The sequence below is a fragment of the Haematobia irritans genome, chromosome 1, assembly GCF_050003625.1.
Source record: "Haematobia irritans isolate KBUSLIRL chromosome 1, ASM5000362v1, whole genome shotgun sequence".
Classification (NCBI taxonomy): Eukaryota; Metazoa; Arthropoda; class Insecta; order Diptera; family Muscidae; genus Haematobia; species Haematobia irritans.
The window spans coordinates 55,273,651-55,295,685 of NC_134397.1; the positions used below are offsets into that span (position 1 = coordinate 55,273,651).

General features: G+C 27.3%; 1 protein-coding gene across 1 annotated transcript in view; it reads right to left on the reverse strand.

Annotated features, from left to right (window-relative positions):
• Window positions 1-18,844, reverse strand: part of Esyt2 (extended synaptotagmin-like protein 2) — a 110,734-nt gene extending 91,890 nt beyond the window's left edge. The window contains exon 1 of the mRNA XM_075290383.1: window positions 18,609-18,844. The gene's annotated coding sequence lies outside the window, so the exon portion shown is untranslated. The remainder of the gene's footprint in view (window positions 1-18,608) is intronic.
• Window positions 18,845-22,035: the final 3,191 nt, after the last annotated feature.

A 22,035-nucleotide genomic window follows, 5' to 3' on the forward strand; every position in this document is an offset into this window, starting at 1 on the left:
TTATGTTGGTAATATGTTAGAAATTCACCGCACCCCCTCCACGCATTGTGTCATTTCTCATTCACTTAACTACTTTGGCTTTCATTGGAGGGTGTTTTACTAAAGCCTTGTAAGTGGCACAAATGATGATGAAAACTTTTTTTGTTTCAAGGCCATGCTTGTAAGGATGATCCATCCATTCTAAAGAGGGAGAAATTGCCACTTGCTGTTCTTTCTGCTGGTAAAAGTTATAATTTTCCATGATATGGTTTAACAAAAGACTCGTTTAGTTTTTATAGCACAATATTCGCATTACATTGACGTTGAGGGTCCTTATGAAGTCATTTATAACCTCCCAAATGACAACCCTCAGAGTTTGGTTAAATCTAGAGGACATGAAAAATGAATTCAATGGTTAGACGAGAGTAATGTATCAGTTACACCTAACACTAACAGCGGCTATCCTGGGGCCATCACCTTGCACACTTTACCTACACAGTGTTGCCAGTAGTAGGGTCCTGAATGGGGACCAGTGTTGCCAGTATTGGGGACTTTCCCCAAATTGGGGATATTTTGTCATGAATGGTTTCGAAATTTTTGAGTTGGGGACTTGGGGATTTGGTGGGGAATTTCCATAAATTTGGGAATTTTTGTGGGGATTTTTTCGAGAAATCGGTTTAATCTTTTTTAACAAAATTTTATTTCCATAGGAAATTTTGCCAAAATTTTATTTTTTTATAAAATCTTTTGTCAAAATATTATTTCTATAGAAAATTTTGTCAAAATTTTATTCCTATAGAAAATTTTGTCAAAATTTTATTTCTATAGAAAGTTTTGTCAAAATATTATTTCTATAGACAGTTTTGTCAAAATTTTATTTCTATAGAAAATTTTATTATATTTTATTTATACATAGACATTTTTTTTGCGAATAAATAAATTCTACATAGAAAATTTTGTCAACATTTTATTTCCATATAGAACATTTTGTCAAAATTTTATATCTAAATTTTGTCAAAATTGTATTTCTAAATTTTTTCCAATTTTTATTTCTATACAGAAAATTTTGTAATTTTTTTTTTCTATAGAAAGTTTTGTCAAAATTTTATTTCTATAGATAATATCGTCAAAATTTTATTTCTACATAAAAAAATTAATCAAAAATTTATTTCTATAGAATATTTTGTCAAAAATTTATTTCTATACAAAAAATTTTGTAAAAATTTTTTCTATAAAGAAAATTTTCTCAAAATTTTATTTCTATAGAAAATTATTCGAGAAATGGATTAACTCTTCTTTAAAAAAATTTTATTTCTATAGCAAATTTTGCCAAAATTTTATTTCTATATAGAAAATTTTGTAAAAACTTTATTTATATAGAAAATTTTGTCAACATTTTATTTAAAAAAAGTTGTCAAAATGTTATATCTACAGAAAATTTTTGGAAATGTTTATTTCTATAGAAAATTTTGTCAAAATTTAATTCCTATAAAAAATTTTGTCAAAATTGTATTTCTATAGAAAATTTTGTAATTTTTTTTCTATAGACAATTTTTTTAATTTTTTCTATAAAAAGTTTTGTCAAAATATAATTTCTATAGACATTTTGGTCAAAATTTTATTTTTATATTGACAATTTTGACAAAATTTTTTTTTCTACATACAACATTTTTACTGAATTTTATTTCTACAAAGAAAGTTTTGTCAAAAGTTTCTTTCTTCATAGAAAATTTTGTCAAAATTTTATTTTTATATAGAAAAATTTGTCAAAATTTTATTTCTAAATTTTGTCAAAATTTTTGTTTCTAAATTTTATTTCTATACAGAAAATTTAGTAATTTTTTTTTATAGAAAGTTTTGTCAAAGTTTTATTTCTATAGAAAATTTCGTAAAAATTTTATTTCTACATAGAAGATATTTATTTCTACATAAAAAAATTTATCAAAATTTTATTTCTATAAAAAATTTTGTCAAAATTTTATTCCTATAGAAAATTTTGTCAAAATTTTATTTCTATAGAAAATTTTGTCAAATATTTTTTCTACATAGAGAATTTTTTTAAAATGTTATTCTATATAAAAAATTTTGTTAAAATTTTATTCCTAAATTTTGTCAAAATTTTATTTCTATACAGCAAATTTTGTAATTGTTTTTCTAAAGAAAGTTTTGTCAAAATTTTATTTCTATAGAAAATTTCGTTAAAATTTTATTTCTACATAACAATTTTTCTCAAAATTTTATTTCTATATAGAAAATTTTGTCAAAATTTAATTTCGATAGAAAATTTTTTCGAGAAATCGGTTAAATCTTCTTAAAAAAATTTTTATTTCTATAGCAAATTTTGCCAAAAGTTTATTTCTTTAGAAAGTTTTGTCAAAGTTTTATTTCTATAGAAACTTTTGTCAAAATTTTATTTCTATATAGAAAATTTTGTCAACATTTTATTTCTATAGAAAATTTTGTCGAAATTTTATTTCTATAGAAAATTTTGTCAATATTTTATTTCAATAGAAAATTTTGTCAAAATCTTATTTCTATATAGAAAATTTTGTCAAAATTTTATTTCTATATAGAAAAATTTGTTAAAATTTTATTTCTAAATTTTGTCAAACTTTTATTTCTATACAGAAAATTTTGTCAAAATTTTATTTCTATAGAAATTTTGTCAAAAATTTTATTTCTTTAGAAAGTTTTGTCAAAATTGTATTTCTATAGAAAATTTTATCAAAATTTTATTTCTATATAGAAAATTTTATCAAAATTTTATTTCTATATAGAAAATTTTGTCAAAATTTTATTTCTATAGAAATTTTTGTCACGATTTTTATTTATTTAGACAGTTTTGTCAAGATTTTATTTCTATAGAAAATTTTGTCAAAATTTTATTTCTATATAGAAAATTTTGTCAAAATTTTATTTCTCTAGAAAACTTTTCAAGATTTTATTTATTTGGGCATTTTTGTCAAAATTTTATTTCTATAGAAAATTTTGTCAAAATTTTATTTCTATATAGAATGTTTTGTCAAAATTTTATTTTTATAGAAAATTTTGTAAATTTTTTTCTATAGAAAGTTTTGTCAAAATTTTATTTCTATAGGAAATTTTGCCAAAATTATATTTCTATAGAAAGTTGTGTCAATATTTTATTTCTATAGACAATTTTGTCAAAATTTTATTTCTACATAGAAAATGTTATCAAAATTTTATTCTTATATAAAAAAAATTTTTTCAAAATTTTATTTCTAAATTTTGTCAAAATTTTATTTCCAAATTTTTATTTCTATACAGAAAATTTTGTAATTTTTTTTCTATAGAAATTTTGTCAAAATTTTATTTCTATAAAAAATTTCGTCAAAATTTTATTTCTACATAGCAAATATTTATTTCTACATAAAAAAATTAATCAAAATTTGATTTTAATAGAAAATTTTGTCAAAATTTTATTTCTGTAAAAAAATTTTGTCAAAATTTTATTTCTTTTTTTTACAAAATTTTTTTCTATAAAGAAAATTTTCTCAAAATTTTATTTCTATGGAAAATTATTCGAGAAATGGATTTACTCTTCTTTTTTTTATTTCTATATAGAACATTTTGTCAAACCTTTATTTCTATATTAAATTTTGTCAAAATTTTATTTCTGTAGAAAATTTTGTCAAAATTTTATTTCTCTAGAAAATTTTGTCAAAATTTTATTTCTATAGAAAATTTTGTCAAAATTTTATTTCTATAGAAAAGTTTATCAAAATTTTATTTCTATAGAAAATTTTGTTAAAATTTTATTTCTATAGAAAATTTTGTTAAAATTTTATTTCAATAGAAAATTTTGTCAAAATTTTATTTCGATAAAAAATGTTGTCAAAATTTTATTTCTATAGAAAATTTTGTCAAAATTTTTTTTTCTATATAGAAAATGTTGTCAAAAATTTATTTCTATGGAAATTTTTGTCAAAATTTTATTTCTATAGAAAATTTTATCAAAAATTTATTTCTATAGAAATTTTTGTCAACATTTTATTTCTATAGAGAATTTTGTCAAAATTTTATTTCGATAGAAAATTTTGTCAAAATTTTATTTCGATAGAAATAAATGAAACAAAAATGTTATTTCTATATAGAAAATTTTTAAAATTTTTTTTCTATATAAAAAAATTTGTCAAATTTCTATTTCTATACAGAAAATGTTCTCAATTTTTTTTATATACATTCATAAATACAAGTAATTCCGAACTCCCATTTTCATATCTCCAGCATTTGGAAGACGATCACCAGTCTCTTTTTATGTGGTTCGAAATCTTGATCTTATTTTTATTTTTATAGAAAATTTTGTAAATTTTTTTCTATAGAAAGTTTTGTCAAAATTTTATTTCTATAGGAAATTTTGCCAAAATTATATTTCTATAGAAAGTTGTGTCAATATTTTATTTCTATAGACAATTTTGTCAAAATTTTATTTCTACATAGAAAATGTTATCAAAATTTTATTCTTATATAAAAAAAATTTTTTCAAAATTTTATTTCTAAATTTTGTCAAAATTTTATTTCCAAATTTTTATTTCTATACAGAAAATTTTGTAATTTTTTTTCTATAGAAATTTTGTCAAAATTTTATTTCTATAAAAAATTTCGTCAAAATTTTATTTCTACATAGCAAATATTTATTTCTACATAAAAAAATTAATCAAAATTTGATTTTAATAGAAAATTTTGTCAAAATTTTATTTCTGTAAAAAAATTTTGTCAAAATTTTATTTCTTTTTTTTACAAAATTTTTTTCTATAAAGAAAATTTTCTCAAAATTTTATTTCTATGGAAAATTATTCGAGAAATGGATTTACTCTTCTTTTTTTATTTCTATATAGAACATTTTGTCAAACCTTTATTTCTATATTAAATTTTGTCAAAATTTTATTTCTGTAGAAAATTTTGTCAAAATTTTATTTCTCTAGAAAATTTTGTCAAAATTTTATTTCTATAGAAAATTTTGTCAAAATTTTATTTCTATAGAAAAGTTTATCAAAATTTTATTTCTATAGAAAATTTTGTTAAAATTTTATTTCTATAGAAAATTTTGTCAAAATTTTATTTCAATAGAAAATTTTGTCAAAATTTTATTTCGATAAAAAATGTTGTCAAAATTTTATTTCTATAGAAAATTTTGTCAAAATTTTTTTTTCTATATAGAAAATGTTGTCAAAAATTTATTTCTATGGAAATTTTTGTCAAAATTTTATTTCTATAGAAAATTTTATCAAAAATTTATTTCTATAGAAATTTTTGTCAACATTTTATTTCTATAGAGAATTTTGTCAAAATTTTATTTCGATAGAAAATTTTGTCAAAATTTTATTTCGATAGAAATAAATGAAACAAAAATGTTATTTCTATATAGAAAATTTTTAAAATTTTTTTTCTATATAAAAAAATTTGTCAAATTTCTATTTCTATACAGAAAATGTTCTCAATTTTTTTTATATACATTCATAAATACAAGTAATTCCGAACTCCCATTTTCATATCTCCAGCATTTGGAAGACGATCACCAGTCTCTTTTTATGTGGTTCGAAATCTTGATCTTATTGCAGATTACTTGATTATTATTATTGATTTTTTTTTGTGAGGAATTTAAAGTTAAATTGAGGATTTTTGGGGACTAAAACATCATAATTTGGGAACAGGAGCCAGAAAAATACTGGCAACACTGATGGGGAGTACATTTTTAAGTTCACGACTTGGGGGTAGTGTGGATTGCAGTAGTGGATTTGTAGACCAAAAATACACTCTTTTTTGAAGATGTTCCGGATGTATTTTGCAACAGTTACTATTTCTTTTCTTATTTAGACTTCGAAGTCAAGAGTGGTACTCTAAGTACTACTGAAGTATTTCTCGAACACATTTGTGCATAAAAGTTGTGTAAAAATGATTGGTGATTTTTATTGACAAAAATAATTTTAAATTGAGCCTATTGGGGGACGAAAGCCCTTTGATTTTGGGTACAAGAGCCCGAAAAAATCTGGCAACACTGTACCTGAGTGCATTCATTCATGCATTCATTTTCAACATTGCTTGCCCCAGACGTATATGAAGTGATGAAGGTGATGGTACTTAAATACTCCTAGTCTGTAACTTACTGGCCAAGTGTTTTTATGTTTTTTTTCTAGTATGGCTGTAAGTGCATGCATCCATGCGTATTTTTATCAAGAAGCAGTACTTGAATAATTTATAAAGTTGAAAATTATATGGGTAAATAGTTCAAGAGTGAATTGTAGTAGAGCTTTGCCAATACAAACAATTCATGGTATTCAAGATATCATGGACAGTGGTACGTATGGGGAATTTTTTTTTGTGTGGAATAGAAAAATTAAGTATGCGTCACAGTGATAAAGTGAATTGAAGCTATGTTAAAGCATTAACTTGGCAAAAAAGTAATGAAAATGTCTTTTTGGATCCGGACGTCGTGCATAATTGACGCAGAAGCGTTGAATTTAACATGGGCTTGTCATAGAACGGATGTTCTCCATTTCAACAGCCGTTGCACTAAATTTGCATCACTTCTTTAGGTGTTTCGGATCACACCTAAAGCAGTGATGCAAAAAAAATGTTTTGGATGTAAATTAAAAAATTCTGCGATATTTTGTCAAATAAATAATTTCTATAATTTTTTATAATTTTTAATGGATTCTAACGGAACTTTTTCAGACTTTTTCAGATTGGATTTAGCAATTTTTTTCGACAAAATTTAAATGATTTGTACCATTTTATGAATTCTTACTCTGTTTTTAACCTATTTGAAACAAAAAAAGTTAAAATTACCCATTAAAAATTACCCGTTATAAAAAAAATTGAATTAAAAGAACTACTTGGGTAGCTAAAATAAAAAAAGACAACATTTTCTATAAAATACAATTTTGACAAAATTTTCTATAGAATTAAAATTTTACACAATTTTCTATACAAATAATTTTTTTACAAAATTTTCTGTATAGAAATAAAATTTAAAAAAAAATTCTATAGAAATAAAATTTTGACAAAATTTTCTATAGAAATAAAATTTTGACATCAATTTCTATAGAAATAAAATTTTGACAAAATATTCTATAGGTATAAAACTTTGGCAAAATAAAATTTTGACAAAATTTTCTATAAAAATAAAATTTTGAGAAAACTTTTTATAGAAAACAAATTTTGAGAAAATTTTCTACAGAAATAAAATTTTGACAAAATTTTCCATACCAACTTGTAAATTAAATTTTAAAATATTTTTTTATTTTCATAGACTAAATTTCTACATGTTTCATAATTCCATTTAAAACAAATAAAATATTCCCCCCCCCCCCATTTTATTCATCCATTTTGCTTTCGAACTCTAAACACCTTTATTAACAATTCACTACGGCCATAAAACGAACAAACCACAAAAAAAAAAGGATAACGTGAAAGAAGTCCTTTTAAATTAATAGAATATTCATTTAATGACAAACAGATGTCGATGCTGCTTATGGGATATACAAAAGCAAACAAACGAATGAACAAGTTTCCTGCATTCCCATTTGATATCCTAAAATCAAAAGAAAAACCCCATGTCTAGAAAGGGGAAAAATGTCAAGAACACAGAAAAAAGATCTATAGATAAACTGATGATAAATTTTATATGTTTTTACATATTATTGATAATTTTCAACGAATATGCTGGGACAAAAAGATTAAGGTATCGTAAAGTTATTCAAAAAGCAAATGCCAGATACCAACCTACTCAAGCCTACCTATACATGTATCATCTTTGGCTAGAGTGAATTTCCGTAGTCTTCGCTATGAATCTTGCGGGGAACAGATGACTCATTTAGGATCTTATACTCCAACTTCTAGTGAAAATAGATACGAGAATTATGCCCATATAAAACAAGTAAGGAAAGTCTAAAGTCGGGCGGGGCCGACTATATTATACCCTGCACCACTTTGTAGATCTAAATTTTCGATACCATATCACATCCGTCAAATGTGTTGGGGGTTATATATAAAGGTTTGTCCCAAATACATACATTTAAATATCACTCGATCTGGACAGAATTTGATAGACTTCTACAAAATCTATAGACTCAAAATTTATGTCGGCTAATGCACTAGGGTGGAACACAATGTTAGTAAAAAGCAAGTATATACAGCAGTAAGTTTGGCCGGGCCGAATCTTAAATACCCACCACCATGAACCAAATATTAGGATTTCCTTTGAAATTTCAGGAGGGCTTGAGGACTTGAGGACACTTCCCGAAGATAAATTTAAAGATTTCACGTATGAGGACTATATCAACTTCTGGATTTATAAGAACCATTTTTGTTTGAGTTTTGGAGGAATCATTAACATCTCTTGTAAGTGTGCAAGAAAATTATAAAATAACGTCTTGATTTGAAATCTTAAATCTGTAGATTTTCATCCGAGAAGTAAAATCTGGAAATTTTACACTGAGTTTCAAGCATTTTTCATGATCAGTGCGCCTTCTATACCCTCAAGAAGTGAAATCGGTCTATATGGAGGCATTAAGGCCAAATGGACCGATAAAAACTTAATCCGACACACGTTTTTGTTAGCCTAAAATACCAGAATATTTACAATTTCAGGCAAATCGGATAAAAACTACGGTTTCTAGAAACCCAAGGAGTTACTTCGGGAGATCGTTATTATGGGGGCTATACTAAAATATGGACCGATACTCACCGTTTTCGGCACATCTCTTTATGGCCCGAAAATACCTCTAGATTTCCAATTTCAGGCAAATTGGATAACAACTTCGGATTCTAGAAGTCCAAGAAGTAAAACGAGATATCGGTCTATATGGGGGCTATTCCAAAACATGGAACGATACGTACCATTTTCGGCGCACCTTTTGATGGTCCTCAAGTACCTCTAGATTTTCAATTTCAGGCAAATTGGATAAAAACTACGGTTTCTATAAGCCCAAGACCCCAAATCGGGACGTCGGTTTATATGGGGACCATACCAAAACATCGACCGATGCTCACCATTTTTGGCACACCTCTTTACGGTTCTAAAGTACCTCTCGATTTCCAATTTCAGGTAAATTGGATAAAAACTGTGGTTTCTATAAGCCCAAGAAGTAAAATCGGGAGATCGGTTTATATGGGGGCTATACCAAAATATGGACCGATACTCACAATTTTTGACACACGTATTTGTGGTCCTACAATACCTCTAAATTTCCAATTTCAGGTAAATTGAATAAAAACTGCGGTTTCTATAAGCCCAAGAAGTAAAATCGGGAGATCGGTCTATATGGGGTCTATACCAAAACATGGACCGATACTCACCATTTTTGGCACACCTCTTTATGGTCATAAAATACCTCTAGATTTCAAATTTCAGGCAAATTGGATAGAAACTACGATTTCTATAAGCCCAAGACCCCAAATCGGGAGGTCGGTTTATATGGGGACTATATCAAAACCTGGACCGATATAGCCCATCTTCGAACTTGACCTGCCTGCAAACAAAAAACGAATCTGTGGCAAATTTCAGGACGATAGCGCCATTATTGAAGGCATTATTGAAAACAGACAGACGGACATGCTTATACCGTCTTAGAATTTCTCCCTGATCAAGAATACATATATATATATATATATATATATATATATATATATATATATATATATATATATATATATATATATATATATATATATATATATATATATATATATATATATATATATATATATATATATATACATATATATATATATATATATATATATATATATATATATATATATATATATATATATATATATATATATATATATATATATATATATATATATATATATATATATATATATATATATATATATATATATATATATATATATATATATATATATATATATATATATATATATATATATATATATATATATATATTTATATATATATTTATATATATATTTATATATATATATATATATATATATATATATATATATATATATATATATATATATATATATATATATATATATATATATATATATATATACTTTATATTGTCGGAAATCGATATTTCGATGTGGTACAAACGGAATGACAAACTTATTATACCCCCGTTACCATTCTATGGTGGTGGGTAAAATATGGGAAACATTTAAATCTGAAGCAATTTTAAGGAAACTTCGCAAAAGTTTATTTATGATTTATCGCTCGATATATATGTATTAGAAGTTTAGGAAAATTAGTGTCATTTTTACAACTTGTCGGAATCAGAAAAACATATATATGACACCTATATCTAAATCTGAACTGTTTTCAACCAAATTTGGCACGTATAGCTGCAATGTTAATTCTACTCCCTGTGCAAAAATTCAACTAAATCGGAGTTAAAAATTGGCCTCTGTGGGCATATGAGTAAATCGGACGAAAGCTATATATGGGAGATATTTCTAAATCTGAACTGATTTCAACCAAATTTGGCACGTATAGCTGCAATGTTAATTCTACTCCCTGTGCAAAAATTCAACTAAATCGGAGTTAAAAATTGGCCTCTGTGGGCATATGAGTGTAAATCGGACGAAAGCTATATATGGGAGATATATCTAAATCTGAAACGATTTCAACCAAATTTGGCACGCATAGCTGCAATGCTAATTCTACTCCCTGTGCAAAATTTCAACTAAATCGGAGTTAAAAATTGGCCTCTGTGGTCATATAAGTGTAAATCGGGCGAAAGCTATATATGGGAGATATAATATCTAAATCTGAACCGATTTCAACCAAATTTGGCACGCATAGCTACAATGCTAATTCTACTCCCTGTGCAAAATTTCAACTAAATCGGAGTTAAAAATTGGCCTCTGTGGTCATATGAGTGTAAATCGGGCGAAAGCTATATATGGGAGATATATCTAAATCTGAACCAAATTTGGCACGCATAACTACAATGCTAATTCTACTCCCTGTGCAAAATTTCAACCAAATTGGGGTAAAACTCTGGCTTCTGGGACCGTATTAGCCAAATCGGGCGAAAGATATATATGGGAGCTATATCTTATTCTGAACCGATTTCAATAAAATTTGGCACACTTGACTATAGTACTAATTGTTCTTCTTGTGCAAAAATTTAAGCAAATTAGGGTAAAACTCTGGCTTCTGGGGCCATATAAGTCCATATCGGGCGAAATATATATATGGGAGTTATATCTAAATCTGAACCGATTTCTTCCAAAAACAATAGGGTTCTATTCAGAGCCAAAACACATACTTGTGTCAAATTTGAAGTCGATTGGAATAAAACTACGACCTAGACTTTGACCCTGTGCCACATTGTGGTATAAAAATCATTGACAGTGCATCAAAGCAATGTATTTGTATATTGGTGTTAGTATTTTATTTTTATACCCTCCATCATAGGATGGGGTATATTAACTTTGTCATTCCGTTTGTAACACATCGAAATATTGCTCTAAGATCCCATAAAGTATATATATTCTGGGTCGTGGTGAAATTCTGATTCGATCTAAGCATGTCCGTCCGTCCGTCCGTCCGTCTGTTGAAATCACGCTAACTTCCGAACGAAACAAGCTATCGACTTGAAACTTGGCACAAGTAGTTGTTATCGACGTAGGTCGTATGGTATTGAAAATGGGCCATATCGGTCCACTTTTACGTATAGCCCCCATATAAATGGACCCCCAAATTTGGCTTGCAGACCCTCTAAGAGAAGCAAATTTCATCCGATCCGGCTGAAATGTGGTACATGATGTTGGTATATGGTCTCCAACAATCATGCAAAAATTGGTCCACATTGGTCCATAATTATATATAGCCCCGATATAAACCGATCCCCAGATTTGGCTTGCGGAACCTCAAAGAGAAGCAAATTTCATCCGATCCGGCTGAAATTTGGTACATGATGTTGGTATATGGTGTCTAACAACCATGCAAAAATTGGTCCACATCGGTCCATAATTATATATAGACCCCATATAAACCGATCCCCAGATTTGGGTTGCGGAGCCTCAAAGAGAAGCAAATTTCATCCGATCCGGCTGAAATTTGGTACATGATGTTGGTATATGGTCTCTAACAACCATGCAAAAATTGGTCCACATCGGTCCATAATTATATATAGCCCCCATATAAACCGATCCCCAGATTTGGCTTGCGAAGTCTCCAAGAGAAGCAAATTTCATCCAATCCGGTTGTAATTTGGAACATGGTGTTAGTATATGATCTTTAACAACCGTGCCAGAATTGGTCCATATCGGTCCATAATTATATATAGACCCCATATAAAACATTCTCCAGATTTGACCTCCGGAGCCTCTTGGAGGAGCAAAATTCATCCGATCCGTTTCAAATTAGGCACGTGGTGTTAGTATATGGTCGCTAACAACCATACCAAAATTGGTCCAATCACACAAAAATTGGTCCATATCGGTTCATAATCATGGTTGCCACTAGAGCCAACAATAATCTACCAAAATTTTATTTCTATAGAAAATTTTGTCAAAATTTTATTTCTATAGAAAATTTTGTCAACATTTCTGGAGAAAATTTTGTTAAAATTTTATTCGGTTCATAATAAAAGTTTCACCATTGTCAAAATTTTATTTCTATAGAAAATTTTGTCAAAATTTTATTTCTATAGAAAATTTTGTTCAAATTTTATTCGGTTCATAATCATGGTTGCCACTCGAGCCAAAAATAATCTACCAAGATTTTATTTCTATAGAAAATTTTGTCAAAAGTTGATTTCTATAGAAAATTTTGTTAAAATTTTATTTCTGTAGAAATTTTTGTCAAAATTTTCTTTCTATAGAAAAATTTGTCAAAATTTTTATTTCTATAGAACATTTTGTGAAAATTTTATTTCTATAGAAAATTTTGTTAAAATTTTATTTCTGTAGAAAATTTTGTCAAAATTTTATGTCTACTTTGTCAAACTGAATTATATACGTATTGGATCGATCTTTTTTGATTTAATATATACCACGTATGGACTTAGATACAATTTAGAAGATGGTGTTAGGAGGTATTAAGATACCTTGCCATCGGCAAGCGTTACCGCAACTTAAGTAATTCGATTGTGGATGGCAGTGTTTAGATGAAGTTTCTACGCAATCCATGATGGAGGGTACATAAGCTTCGGCCTGGCCGAACTTACGGCCGTATATACTTGTTTTTTTTTTTTTTTATTTTTATTGCAAAAATTAATTAAATGTTTTTTGTTTGTTTTTTTTATTTTGTTATTAATTTTGAAAATTTTCACCATCCATTTTTTGCTATCCCAAATATATTTTAAAACTCTTACCGTTTCTATGTTTCTCTCAGTGCATGCTTAGCTCTAAGCTGCTACTAAGAACCCCATGTTGTCATGTCCTTATGGCAACAAATGTTGGTATCTTTTATTACCTATGCCCGGGCAAGTTAACAACAATAAATCACTTTTATCACGAAGCTCACATTTTCTAAGGATTGTTATCCTCTTTGGGTTAGTTACCTAATGTGACAGACACTATTTGATTTAGGAGTAATAATCTTTCTTTATTGGCCATGTCACAGCTTATGAGAGAGTGAGAGAGCGAGTGAAATGAAATGAAAACGAAAGTGAGCCAGAGATTTCCTTTGACTTCTAAGGTGTTAGAGATCAAAGTGCTTTTGTGGGCTATTCTAAAGAATGTGATTAATCTGAAATGGGATTATGATGGACAGGGGTTTGAATATTGATGCTTGGATGGTTGTATGATAGCAATAGTGAAGTTTTATAACTACATGCACGCAGAGAAGTAATATAATCAACTCCTAGAGAAAAAAATGTAATTTTTGGATGTGGAACATGCAACGATTTTTGCTTCAAAAAATGCTGTTTTCTCACCAATATGATATCAGAATCAGACTAATCACAAATCAGGTACATAATATCCCAGAAAATGACATGGCTACGACAAATATGTTACATGTTCACCATTTGCTCTAGAAGCTGATCCTATTCCTTTTCTGCATGCAAGAATATTTTTCCCAGTTAATATACGAGTTTCTTTGACCTTTTTGTAACATTTAAATGTAGATACTATGAATTCTACAATTATCCTGTCAGTACAATCACCAATTCTTGTATTCAATTTCTGTAATAATTTAATAGTCAGTTTGCATGTCCTTTTCACATTTAAGTGCTGGACAATTACCTTTTACTTTTGCCCTTTTTCTCTGTTGTTTGTTGTTAGTTATTGAATAACCATTGAAAAGATAATCATAGATTATCACATTGACAGTAGGAAACACTAAATGTTCAAAGGAAGCTACAACTAAGCAATTTATCAATAGTAAATGTCTTCATTTCCTGTTGATTTAACCAAAAAACAAAAAAAAAAAAAAACAACAAGAGAACATCATTAATAGTGGGATATTTCGAATACGCCAACTCATGTTATTGGTGGCGGCGGATAGTTGATGGGAAATTGTTATTACTCGGACAATTACACTCAAACAAAATACAAAATTTATTTTTAAAGGAAATCTTATTTCTACAGAAAATTTTCTCAGAATTTTATTTATACAGAAAATTTTGTCAAAATTTTATTTCTATAGAAAATTTTTGCAAAATTTTATTTCTATAGAAAATGTTCTCAAAATTTTATTTTATTCGTGTTTTGTTTTTTATTGTTGGTTTGTACTTCAATCATATTTGGTGGTTTGATTCCAGCTTTAAATTTTATTTCTATAGAAAATTTTCTCATAGTTTTATTTCTATAGAAAATGTTGCCCAAAATTTCATTTCTATAGAAAATTTTGTCAAAATATTATTTCTATAGAAAATTTTGTCAAAATTTCATTTATATAGAAAATTTTCTCATAATTTTATTTCTATAGAAAATTTTGTCAAAATTACATTTCTATAGAAAATTTTCTCAATATTTTATTGCTATAGAAAATTTGGTCAAAATTTTATTTTTATAGAAAATTTGCTCAAAATTTTATTTCTATAGAAGATTTGCTCAAAATGTTATTTCTATAGAAAATTTGGTCAAAATTTTATTTCTATAGAAAATTTTATTTGTGTAGAAAATTTTCTCAATATTTTATTTCTATAGAAAATTTTGTCAAAATTTTATTTCTATAGAAAATGTTTGCAAAATTGTATTTTTATAGAAAATTTTATCAAAATTGTATTTATATAGAAAATTTTCTCAGTATTTTATTTCTATAGAAAATTTTGTCAAAATTTTATTTCTGTATAAAACTTTTGCAAAATTTTATTTTTATAGAAAATTTTGTCAAATTTTCATTTCTGTAGAAAATTTTGTCAAAATTTTATTCCTATAGAAAATTTTGAGAAAATTTGATTTCTATCGAAACTTTTTTTATTTCCATATTTTTTTCTTTCAAGATTTTATTTCTACAGAAAATTTTGTCAAAATTTAATTTTTATGGAAATTTTATTTTTTAAGACTTTATTTCCATAGACAATTTTCTCAAAATTTTATTTATATAGAAACTTTTGTCAAAATTTTATTTTTATAAAAAGGTTTCTCAAATTTTTATTTCTATAGAAACTTTTGTCAAAATTTTATTCTATAGAAAATTTTATTTCTATAGAAAATTTCCTCAATATTTTATTTCTAGAGAAAATTTTCTCAATATTTTATTTCTACAGAAAATTTTGTCATTTTTATTTCTGAGGAAAATTGTGTCAAAATTTTATTTCTATGAAAAAAACTGTCAAAATTTTATTTATATAGAAACTTTTGTCAAAATTTCATTTCTATAGCAAATGCTGTCAAGATTTTATTTCAATACAAAATTTTAACAAAATTTGATTTCTATCGAAAACTTTTTCAAGATTTTATTTCTATAGAAAATTTTGTCAAAAGTTCATTTTTATCGAAAAAAAAATTTTAAAGATTTTATTTCTATAGCAAATGTTCTCAAAATTTTATTTCAGTAGAAAGTTTTGTCAAAATGTTATTTTTATAAAAGGTTTTCTCGAATTTTTATTTCTATAGAAATTTTTGTCAAAATTTTATTTCTATAGAAAATTTTGTCAAAATTTTATTTATGGAGCAAATTTTGTCAACATTTTATTTCTATAGATTTCTTTCTCAAAATCTTATCTCTTTTGAAAATTTTCTAAAAAATTTTATTTCTATAGAAAATTTGCTCAAAATTTTATTTCTATAGAAAATTTTCTCAATATTTTATTTCTATAGAAAATTTTGTTAAAATTTTATTTCTATAGAAAATTTGCTCAAAATTTTATTTCTATAGAAAATTTTGTTAAAATTTTATTTCTGTATAAGATTTTGTCAAAAGTTTATATGGAAAATTTATTTCTATAGAAAATTTATTTTGTCAAAATTTTATTTCTATAGAAAATTTCGTCAAAATGTTTGTAAAATTTTGTCAAAATTTTATTTCTATAGATGGGGGTTTTTCAAAATTTTGTTTCTATAGAAAATTTTATTTCTATAGAAAATTTTGTCAAAATTTTATTTCTATAGAAAATTTTGTCAACATTTCATTTCCATAGAAAATTTTTGCAAAATTTTATTTCTATAGAAAATTTTTGCAAAATTTTATTTCTATAGAAAATTTTGTAAAAATTTCATTTGTATATAAGATTTTCTCATAATTTTATTTCTATAGAAAATTTTGTCAAAATTCATTTTTATAGAAAATTTTGTCAAAATTTTATTTCTATAGAAAATTTTGAGATAATTGTATATCTATAGAAACTTTTTTTATTTCTAAAAGTTTTTTTTTAAGATTTTATTTCATTGTTGTTGTTTTTTTATTTCAGCTTAAAACTATACATTGACTAAACTACAAGTGTAGCTGAACCAACAGAGGAAAACAATGTTTGTCAAATTTATTTGGGAAAAGCCCTATAGACTGCAAGATGGTTGGATGGACGCACGTTTCGGAATTACCAAATTCCTCATCAGCATCCTCTACTTTCAGCATAACTATCAACCAATTATCAAAATAAATTCAGGCAGTTCACTAAACACAAAAGTGAACCACACTTGAAAATTTGATCAAAATTTTATCAAAATTTTATTTCTATAGAAAATTTTGTCAAAATTTTATTACTATAGAAATTTTTTGAAAATTTTATTACTATAGAAAAATTTGTCAAAATTTTATTACTATACAAAATTTGTCAAAATTTTATTACTATACAAAATTTTTCAAAATTTTATTACTATACAAAATTTTTCAAAATTTTATTACTATACAAAATTTTGTCAAGATTTTATTTCTATAGAATTTTGTCAAACTGAATTATATACGTATTTAATCGGCCTTTTTTGTTTAATATATACCCCGTATGGACTTAGTTACAATTGAGGAGACGGTGTTAAGAAGTTTTAAGATACCTTGCCATCGGCAAGTGTTACCGCAATCCAAGTACTTCGATTGTGGATGACAGGATACATTAGATTCGGCCTGATACTTAGGTTAGGTTAGGTGGCAGCCCGATGTATCAGGCTCACTTGGACTATTCAGTCCATTGTGATACCACATTGGTGAACTTTTCTCTTATCATTGAGTGCTGCCCCATTCCATGTTAAGCTCAATGACTGGGGACCGAACGGCGTTCCACATTGCAGTGAAACCACTTAGAGATGCTTTGAAACCCTCAGAAATGGTGCCAGCATTACTGAGGTGGTATAATCCACCACAGAAAAACTTTTTGGTGTTCGATCGAAGCAGGAATCGAACCCTCGAACTTGTGTATGCAAGGCGGGCATGCTAACCATTGCACCACGGTGGCCTGATACTAGTTACTTGTTCTTCTTGGATTTGTAGACGCCGAAATTTTTATTCGATTCTCCGAAAACTAAAAATTCCTCTGGTTAGCATGCATAAAAATATAAAAAAGCGGGTTATAAAAAAAAAGATTGACTCAAATGAACTTCCTGCGCAGTTAAAATAAAGAACATCTTTGGGAGGACATTTTTGGAAGTTCTTTTAAAGTTGTGCCTTGAGAAGAACTTCCAAATTTTTTTGCTGGGTAGTTTATCGATCTTATAGTTTTCGCTTTGGATGTTCCAAAATCTAGGATTGAACTAATTATTCTGGGCGAGCAAGACTAGACTATATGATGAAAAGGCTCCATCATACTAATGTATACATGGCCATTTCTTAGAACTTCATAAAGCTCTTCATTAATGTATATCCTTTATATTTCCTCTTTAATATTAAACAACTTTTTGCACTTTACCTTATTGTTATGCCACCTTGCAGGTTCTTATCGATAAGCCTTTGGATTGTTTTTAAAGAAACTTTTATGGGGTTATGGATACTCAAACAAAAGACAAAACATCTTGCAGAATTTCAACAATAAACCGCATGGGAAGGACAATCAACACGGAAATACAGGAAGTCATACCAACAGCATCATTGTTATCGTCAACATGCACGTCAACATCATAAAGGTAAAAGAGCTCAATCATATAGACAGACACGTACACACATATGGATATCGTCATTGACATACATTAAAAAGCACACACACAGCCACACACACACACACATACTCATACTCATGAGGACTCTAAGGACTTTCACATATGCATGCATAAAATGTATGGAGAAGAAAAAAAGGTAATCAACAAACCTTAGATGGTCCACAGATATATTCACTTTGGCTTTCACTTTCCTTGGCTTTCCAAAAAGTGTTGTAGGTAGAAGTTCTGTTGTTGGCTGCAAAGGAAATCCTTGCCTTTGGAATTGTTATTGGGCCCCAGGATGTTACAGCTTGAGTTCAGAATTATCTTATAAATTTTTAATATTTTATTAACACTTTCACTTCAAGATTAACTACTCGAGGTGGTAGTAGTAGTAATACACTCATGTGTTTCTTGGATATGAACTCTTCAAATGCCTTAAGGATAACACAAAAAAAAACAAAAACTTTTTTTTGCACATTAACTGCCAGACAGACAGCAAACATAAAAACCTTATACACAATTACACACATGCATTTCACTTCAGTATTGATTTGAGTAAAGGATTTTGCCTGCCCGTATTATTTGTTTACATTACCGAGTTTTAACCCAAAAAAAAAACAGTATTTTCACTATTCAACGTTAATTTTTTCCGTCCGTTTTGTTAACGAAACGTTTCACTCGAATTGCCATTGACAACTGTTTTTTTGTTGTCTGCCATTGCCTTAGACTATTATGACCCATATCCTTTAGGCTTTCCATGTTGTACGATAGCAGCAGCTTAATATAAAGTTTCCATGCCATTAGTTTTTTCCAACCCCCCATTGATTCTATTGCAGATAATAATCTGAGAGAGAGAGAGAAAGTCGAAGAGAGTGTGAGCAAATGAGTAAACTTTCATTAGCATTTTTGGCGCATTTTCTACTGGGCAAAACTTTCTGTTAACGATTGTTTATGTTTGAGAGCTTTGATGGAGGCTATAGTTGGGGTTAGTGTGTGTGTGTGTGAGTTTGTTTTGGTTAACAGCTGTTTAGCTATAACACCATATTTGTTGATACTACGCCGCATTGTTAATACTATCTCCATACAAATGTTGAGAGACTTATACTTCAAAGATGTATCACTATCACGGTTGCCACAGTTGGGAGAATTCTACTAAAAATGTTAGATTTTTGGTAAATTTGTGGAATTCTTTATACTTTGGTAGATTTTAATTTCAAAAAATTTTATATAGAAATACAAATTGTACAAAATTTTCTATAGAAATAAAATTTTTACAAAATTTTCTATAGAATTAAAATTTTGATAAATGTTTCCATACACGCAAAAAATTAATTCTTTCCTCCCAAATGAAATTGTAGACAAACAAAGTTCGTTTCTCATTTGCTTTTCGCTGTAAGGAAGTGTATTTGGAAGAAAACTATATACACCCAGAAAAAAGTGACCCCTTCTTTAAGTTAAAATGAACTCATTGTGAAGAAAGTTGAACTTCGTATAGCGCCAAAGACATTTTTATTTGTTTTAACGATGTGATTTTCGTTGAAATTAGGTAGAATGCATTCCATATATTAGTTAACATTTTCCTATATTTATGTACCACTATACTACAGAATGAAAAAATTTAACTGATTTGAATTCATATATGGAATGATTTTATTGATATTTTTTCATTCATTTGGACAAATCTTACATATTTGTGGTAAAACTTTTACTTCATAATTAGAACTGCTTACCTTCGTTTTTAAATACAATTTTATTTTTTTATATAAGCAATTTTATCTTCAATAAAAGACATATTTTATTAATATATTGAATATATTTATTAAGAATCAACAGCATCGACTGTCCTTGAAATATTAGTTTATTATTCCACTATTTCCAATTTCCATGTGATATTATCAACTGTAAAACGCACTTTTTCTTCTTCTTCTTGTACTTTTCACTTTTAATAAGTTGCTGCCTCATGATTTTGTCCTCCTTTTACAATTTCAATACCTACAAATATAAAAAATCATAAACCATTTTTGTTACAAAATGTTAGCGTCACTGAATATTACCTGATAATTGAAGATTCCAAAATGACAAATGAAAGGGTTGTTATTCTGCTGGTGTTTTCTTTCTTTATACACTATCACGATCATTTATAGATTTATTTTCAAAAAACGAACATTTTTCTCACTAATTTAAAATAACAAATATTTTATATATTTTATTTGTTATTTATTATATTATTTTACCATATTATTTTTTAACAATCTCTCCGTATACCACAACAACGCGATTTCAACTAAAAAAACATTCCACGCGCAAACATATCGATTACACCCACGCGCAAACACATCGATTACGATGACAGGTATCGATTACAGGTAGATAATAGAAATATAGGGAAATTTCCTATATTCTAACAAGTGTGTTTTCTTAAGTTTTGAAAGGATTCCATACTTCTTAGTACGTATGAACTAAAATATTTTTCTATGCCAAGTGTTGTTCGTATGTATGAAAAACTTTCTATTATAAAGGAAGTCGCAATTATCATTTTATAAGAAATTTTACTAATTTTGAGGAAACTTAGTTTTAGTTCGCTTTTTGTTTATTTTTACGAATGCTTTGTTATCGGTGAATAAAATTTTCTTGTTCAGTAGTAAATTCTTATACCCTGCGAAGAAAACAGTATGAGTAAAATTCCATGCCTTATTCTAGTTAATGAACTATTCCTAACTGCTTACAGTTTAGGATTTTTTTACTGAAACGAATAAATTTTATTATTTCTCACAAAAATTTACCTTAATGGAAATAAAATGGATAAACTATATTGATTAAAAATTCTTCCTTTAGTTTCGAAGGCACTTTTTTCTGGGTGTACTTTTTGTGATAAACGTTTATTCTTTTCCAGGATGTGAAAACAATTTCATAAAGACTAACTCAAAAAAAAACATTGTTTTCTTGCTAATTGCATTTTCCCTCACATCTTTCTCACATCCACTAGGTTTTTTAGTTCTTAACCCCTTTTCCTGTAATACCAACAATGTATAAGGAATTATACGATTTTATAAATTTTAAATTTTTTTACCTCTCGCCTGGACGGAGAATCGAACCGCGGACCATGCACTTTGGAAGCCAACACACTAGCCACTGAGCTATGTACCTGTTATGGTCATCAATAGATAATTATCCATATAAGTTATATTTATATAGCATAGCTTGTGGCGCCCATGAACCGAATAAACAAAGTTTATTTAACAGAAACAAACATTAAGTTTGGCACCGTGGAGCAGTGGTTGCTACGTCCGACTTGCATGCCATGGGTCGTGGGTTCGATCCCTGCTTCGACCAAAGTTTTTTGTTTTTTGTTTTTATACCCTGCGCCACACTGTGGAACAGGGTATTATAAGTTAGTGCATATGTTTGTAACACCCAGAAGGAGACGAGATAGACACATGGTGTCTTTGGCAATAATGCTCAGGGTGGGTCCCTGAGTCGATATAACCATGTCCGTCTGTGAACACATTTTTGTGATCAAAGTCTAGGTCACAATTTAAGTCCAATCACCTTCAAATTTGGCGCATGTTCCTAATTTGGGTCAGAATAGAACCC